At 41.1% G+C, this 6703-nt stretch overlaps 1 long non-coding RNA gene across 1 annotated transcript; it reads right to left on the bottom strand.

Moving 5' to 3' along the window:
* Nucleotides 1-269: 269 nt before the first annotated feature.
* LOC142741406 (uncharacterized) lies at nucleotides 270-6284 on the bottom strand. The gene is made up of 3 exons (XR_012881122.1): nucleotides 6215-6284; nucleotides 4513-4601; nucleotides 270-345 (listed from the first exon to the last, which is right to left on the bottom strand). It is a non-coding gene; the product is annotated as an uncharacterized LOC142741406 (long non-coding RNA).
* Nucleotides 6285-6703: the final 419 nt, after the last annotated feature.

Here is a 6703-nt window from a genome sequence, read left to right as displayed (position 1 = left end):
ACAGTGCCCCCATGAAAGATACAAAGTCCTTATAACAACATGACAGCAAAAATTTCCCATTGGGGAAGTGGAGATAGTGATGAATGTGTATGTTGGAATGTCTAATGTGAAAAACACTAATTCATTTACAATGCCCTTAAATATCTATAGCAAATATATGTACTACTAGACATGTATTCTTATATACCAGGAAGCTATTACCACACCTCTGAAATTCCAGAGCTAGAAACTAGCCTGATAATTATCAATAATTAATAATAATATTATTTACCAGGCCTCTGATTCCTCTATTGCCGCTGACTGGAGGATTCCATATCTTGCTTCTTTTCACTTTCAAATAGGCACCTAGAAAAAAAACAAGAAAGAGGTGTGATAATACGTTCCTGGTATATGATATAGATGTATTGGATCAGTAAAGAGATGTTAGCGTGCCTAGTTTCTGATAAAACAAAATTTATTTTTAAGTGGAAATTAAACCCTTTCTGTGATATCTTCTGAGGAGCCAAACTAGAGATCCCACCTCAAGTCCTACCATGCAAGAGGATGCACAGACCACCCCATCCTGACTAGAAGCCTCAAGAAGCCATAAGTAGCATATATTTGTCTCTGAGCACAACCCCTAAATGAGTCCCCATGCACATGACTGTAGTTTCTATCCGCGGACCCATTCATTTTTATAGGCCGTGGACACATTCCCGTATTTATACGGATGTCTGTCTGGGCCATAGAATTGATCCGCAAAATGTAGAACATGTAGAAAATGTAGAACATGTCCTATTTCTGTCCACAATTGCAGCACAGACTCACCCATAGAAGTCTATGGGCGCGTGCAAAATTGCACCAAATTTTGAAAATCTACATCGAATTGTGGTGCAGTTTTTTAGGCGGACTCTCCACTGCTAGAAATAGTTCTATAAAAAAGTTAATACTGATCAGGTTTTCCATTGTCAAAGCGACACGTCAGACTGGGATACCTTGGGCCCACCAGGAAAAAATCTCAAGGACCCACTCTCCATCTATACAGTAAATTAGCATGTCCACAATTAATTTTATAATAATCTTTGTTATCATTGCACATACAGAACATATGATCAATAAGATCTAATAGGTAATTTGTTAATCAGTTGATAAGAAATAGAACCTAGTTGGCAAGTGGTTATCTCCAAAGTCATATCCAAATTGGGTTGTCCTCTGCTAGACCTTTTGGACCCACCATAGGATCCTCTGGTGGGCCAGTCCGACCCTGCGTCCCTCTGCTCTGAATATCTGAGTACAGCTCGGGCTCCTGGGACGATGCTGCAGCAATCACATGGGATAAAACGTCATCCCAGGAGGCCGTTCTGCACATAGAACAGAGGATCGTGCCGCTATGACAATGCCCAGAGCTAAGTATGAAGCTTTCTATTATTTTTAAACTTTATTTTTGATTTGCCATTTTTGCAGCATTTCCACCATAAAAACCGCCAAATTTGCCTATTTGTTGCGGGTTTTACCTCCCTATTGAATTCAAAGGGGAAAACCTACAACAGAAGAGCAGCGATTCTGCAACATATATTCACAGGCTGCGGATTGAAAGAACAGCACCAAAGGTTAATTTCTGAACAGTTTCTTGGCAAATTTTTTCGCATCTCATCCACTCTGCTGCTACTATAATACGCTGCAGATGATCCACAATGAAATCCCTTGCATGAAAATCTGCAGTGTTTTACGCTGTGTGTGAACCTATCCATAACCAGCAAATTTTACCTGTGATCTCACTCCGCTACATAATACTACCGTGTTTCCCCGAAAGTAAGACAGTGTCTTACTTTCTTTTTATCCCCAAAAGCCCCACTATGTCTTACTTTCGGGGTATGTCTTATATTGGAAAAAAATTGTCGAATTATTATTTTTTTTTTTTTCACAAACTTTATTTAACTGTTTTACATTTTTTTTTTTAGTCCCACCAGGGGACTTCACTATGCGATGTGCCGATCGCATATATAATGCTTTGGTATACTTAGTATACCGAAGCATTATTGCCTGTCAGTGTAAAACTGACAGGCAACCTATTAGGTCATGCCTCCGGCATCGCCTAAAAGGCAGATGCTGAAGGCAGACCTGGGGGTCTTTGTTAGACCCCCGGCTGTCATGGAAACCCGACGGCGACCCGCGATTTGTTTGCGGGGGCGCCGATCGGGTGACAGAGGGAGCTCCCCCAGCGGCATTTAATGGGTTAAACTGCCGGAATCGGCGCGCGCTTCGATTCCGGCAGTTGCAGCAGGAGCCAGGCTGTGTATAACAGCCGTGCTCCTGCCGCTGATGGAGACGTATGGAGAGGGGGGCGGCGCGGAAGTGGGCAGGAGGCGGCAATACCCCCGTGTTTCCCCGAAAGTAAGACATATGTCTTACTTTCGGGGTACGGCTTATATTAGCCGACCCCCCTGAAACCCCCGATACGTCTTACAATCGGGGGTGTCTTACTATCGGGGAAACACGGTATATGACATGTCTACACACTTCTTTATACTAGTATTTTAACCCTTAAAAGGGAATGCATCATCCGAAAATGACCCATTATCAAATTTTTAGTTAAACATATATTTAAAGAATTTTTGGTGATGATGATTTTTTATTTAAATTTTACATGTAATTATCTATAATCAAAAAAAATCCAAAAATGTTGCAGTTTTCACTCCGGCCACTGAACCTCATAATAGACTGACACCCTGTTCTGTAGAGATCACTTCTCAGCAGTCATTCCATTATGATCATACGTAGGGCTAAAGTAAAACTAAAAAAGCAGCACTTGCACACAAACCCCACCTACTCACATACAATATGGCCCCCGTGACCCGCATATTGCAGAAAAATAGCAGCAACAATTGCTTTACTTTGGTCACACCCCTCGCCAATAACTTAAATATGTAAACAACATCATCAACACAAGAAGGAAAATAAAAGCAAACATAGAAATGCCTAGTCACACGGTCAGGGACAAGCGCATGCTACCACTAAACAAACACCAAAATAACCAATGATACCGCCATACAATGACCATATAGTGGTCAGATACCAATTCTATACTGATGCTCTGTATAGTAATATTGCACTGCAGACTATAGAGGAGAATACAGTAACTGACAGAATACATAATAATTGAAGAGGACCTATCAGTTCTCCTGACATGTCTATTTTAACAAATACTTGTATTACCCATTAAATAACAATTTTGGAGCATCCTTTCTTAGGACTTTATATTGTGCTATTCTGTTATTCCTACTGGAAATGTATTAATAAATTGACAACTGGGTGTTGCTTTTCCCCTTGTCAAACGGCTGTGTATCTAACACACTCTAAAACTGTTCAATCATCACTGACAGTATCCATTATTTTTTTACTTTCTGAGATGCATCTTCTATGTACCCTGTATACATAGAAGCTGTATCCTGCCGTCAAAGCCCTTTCCAACAGGTCAGCTGCACTGACGGCTCCGGTGAAACCTGGTCGAGGCATGTAGGATCCAGCTAATAATGATCACACCTAAATTCACGAACCTGCTGACCTGACGGAATTGGCTTTGACGGCAGGATACAGCTTCCATGTAACCAGAGTACATATAAGCTGTATTTCAAAAAGTGAATTGTTTTTTATAAAAAACAATGTAAAAGTTGGTTAAAATCAAATAAAACATTAAGTAAATTAAAAGAAAATTGGCTTCAAACGCGTACATAGCCTTTACGTATTTTAAAGGTTCTATTTTGAGTGTGCTTTCTATTATATCTTTGTAAAAAAGAGTGAATGTTAAATTACTTGGTGGGAGAGAATATTATATATTCCTTGCTTTGCTTTCTTTTTCTTATGTTTGTGTTTTTGGGAGTGTATTATGCTTGTACGTGTATTGTTTACTGTGTCAATTTTTTGTGACATATGTCATGAACAGAAGTGTAACTTGACGCTCCTGGGCCTCAATGCAAAAATGTGTAACAGGGCCCCCCTACCTACCATGTTCCATGTATATTAATGGTATTATATCTTTCAAAGGGGTCTCTTTGTACCCTTTAAGCAAGAGTGCCCGGGTGCAACTGCTACCTCTGCACCCTCAGCTACTACACCCTAGGTCAACTGGGTTACCACTATCAGGAACAAATGGTCACAGCTCCCTAATTTTAAAGAGGTTCTCTCATCAAGACAACCCCTGTGGATATGCCTATCAGGGCATATAGACGTCACAGTAGGGGTTGGCTGGCTCCACTGAATCTGGCGCGCCCATTCTTTACATGGATAGTTATTTGTTTAAACAGCCGGTATGTAGTGCTATATTTACCTTGCAGCAGTGGCTTTACATTTTATCTTTGGTCTCTTCAGTAGGATACAAACATATAGAGAACATTCGGGAAAAAAAAACGCCTCTGCCTCCCATTGCAATCAAAGGGGGGCGATTTTGGCCGTTTATTGGCGCAGATTCCAACGCGTGTACGCACCAAAAAAACTCTGTGTGAACGGGGCCTAAAAAGGAAATATTGTACTCACATGAAGAAAAGTATACCGAGGATCATGGGTACAGCCGTGTTTCTGCTGGTTACTTCATCCATCATGTACACCGTAGACAATTATAAGCCCTATGATGATGTCACAATGTTAGTTACAATAATCAGAATTCTACCTATAATCATAAAGCAACCTAAATTATTGGTTGTAATTGACAACCAGGCCAGCTTTTTTGTACCAAAACAAAATTATTAGTAGTAGCATTGCGGGCTATTTATTTTTTTCTTCAAAATGTATTATATTTTAAGGGTAACTACACTTTCAAACTTTTAATATGCCACAGAGACATATCAAAAGTTTGGATTGGTGGGGGCCCGGGTACTGAAACCCCCATCGTTGCTGAAAAGTAGGTGCAGAAGTGCTCAGCTGAGCGCATTGCACCTTCAGCTGTGATCAGCGCTCCTCGTCTTCCTGAAGACTAATTACATACACGTTCTATGAGAGCCGTCTTCAGTCCGACAGCGAGCGCTGATCACAGCCAAAGGTGCAAAGCGCTCAGCTGAGCGCTTTCACACCTTCGTTTCAGCAACAGTGGGGGCCTCAGTACCCGAACCCCTACCGATCCAAATTTTTAATATAAGTGTAGTACTCTTTAAAGGGAAGGTCCACTTTAAGCAACTTTGCAAATAGGCAATTAAAAACGTCCTACCGTTTTGTGTCTACAGCTCCTATGTAACTACATACTAATGCTTCATGCACACTACCGTATTGGTTTTGCGGTTCGCAAAAGCACGGGTCCATAGCGGTCTGCAGAACCGGAAAAAACCCTAGTTGTGCATCTGTGTGTGATCCGGACTCACGGATTCACAACAATTCACTAGTATTGGTGCAGCCGCAAATGCGGACCGTAAAATAACTTGTCCTGAGTTTTTGCGGTCCAAATTTGAGGCCCTCGCACTGATCCGAGTAAATCACGGTCATGTTCATGGGGCTATAGAACAGAATTAGTCCGCAATTTATCTGCAAAGATGTGAATACATTGCAGCTGCAAAAAGACGGTTGCGTGCATGATGCCTAACACTACAAACAGATCCTGTGTAGTATGATTCTGCAGTTAAACTTCACTCCATCTATCCTCTATTTGGTCCTAATATACATTCAATAGGTTAGCACGAAAAATGGGACAAAAAAAGGGAGTTTGACTGCGGAATTAGGCACCCTCCAAACACCGTAAATGTGTGTACGGTCCATGAATACGGCACAAACGGGCTATGAAGTATCATGCGTTGGTCGTCCGCAATCACGGACCGTGCACACAGAAGATGTGCAGTGATTCCTATGAGCCCGGGCCACAAATGCAACCCGGATAATGACATGTCCTATTTTTTTTGTGGTCTGGGCTCCAGGTAATAGGAAATCATGCATTTTATACTATCCGCAATTGCGGATAGTATACGGCTGCAAAACTGCAGTCGTGTGCATGACGCTTAAGACTACACGTATAAGTGTTTGTTTATTGTCAGTTACCTTGGAGACCTAAAGACCTGCATAGAAGCTGTAGACACAGAATGGTAGGGAATTTACAATATTTACAATGTGGCTTAATTTTTCATTTTGGATATGCTAGGGAAAAAAATGAAAATTAATTACAAAAAGTGTACATAGCCTAAAAGTACACAAGACTTACTGCTTTAATATAATAAAAGATGACTAAGTCCAGTCTTAAAAATTATTGATTACTTACCGGTAATCGGTTTTTCATCAACCTACTACAGCACCCCTGGAGAGATATCCAATTTGCTGGACAGGAAGCCTGAGGATATAAAAAAGGACACACCTTTCCACACGCCCAGTCTTAGGAAGAACTCAGGATGATAATCAGTTTTGTTTTGGGTTTTTGCGCCACCCAAGTGGAATTATATCACACCATCATATATACAGTATTTACGAGGAATCCCTTTGTATTCGTGTTGACAACTTTACCATTTCTGAGGACTATATATGCTACAAGGATAGGGAGCGTAACAGAGGGGTGCTGTCATAGGTTCATGAAAAAACGATTACTGGTAAGCAATCAATCTTTTACCCTTTCACCTATGACAGCACCCCTGGAGATGTACAATAGAAGTCAATATTTAGGGTGGGACCAAAGCTTGTAGTACTTTTCTACCAAAGGCCATGTCAGGGGCTGTATGCAGTTGTAATCGGTAATGCTTGAGGAAGGTGTGAGGAG

The sequence above is a fragment of the Rhinoderma darwinii genome, chromosome 1 (genome assembly GCF_050947455.1).
Source record: "Rhinoderma darwinii isolate aRhiDar2 chromosome 1, aRhiDar2.hap1, whole genome shotgun sequence".
Classification (NCBI taxonomy): Eukaryota; Metazoa; Chordata; class Amphibia; order Anura; family Rhinodermatidae; genus Rhinoderma; species Rhinoderma darwinii.
This window is presented reverse-complemented; position numbering and strand designations above follow the sequence as displayed.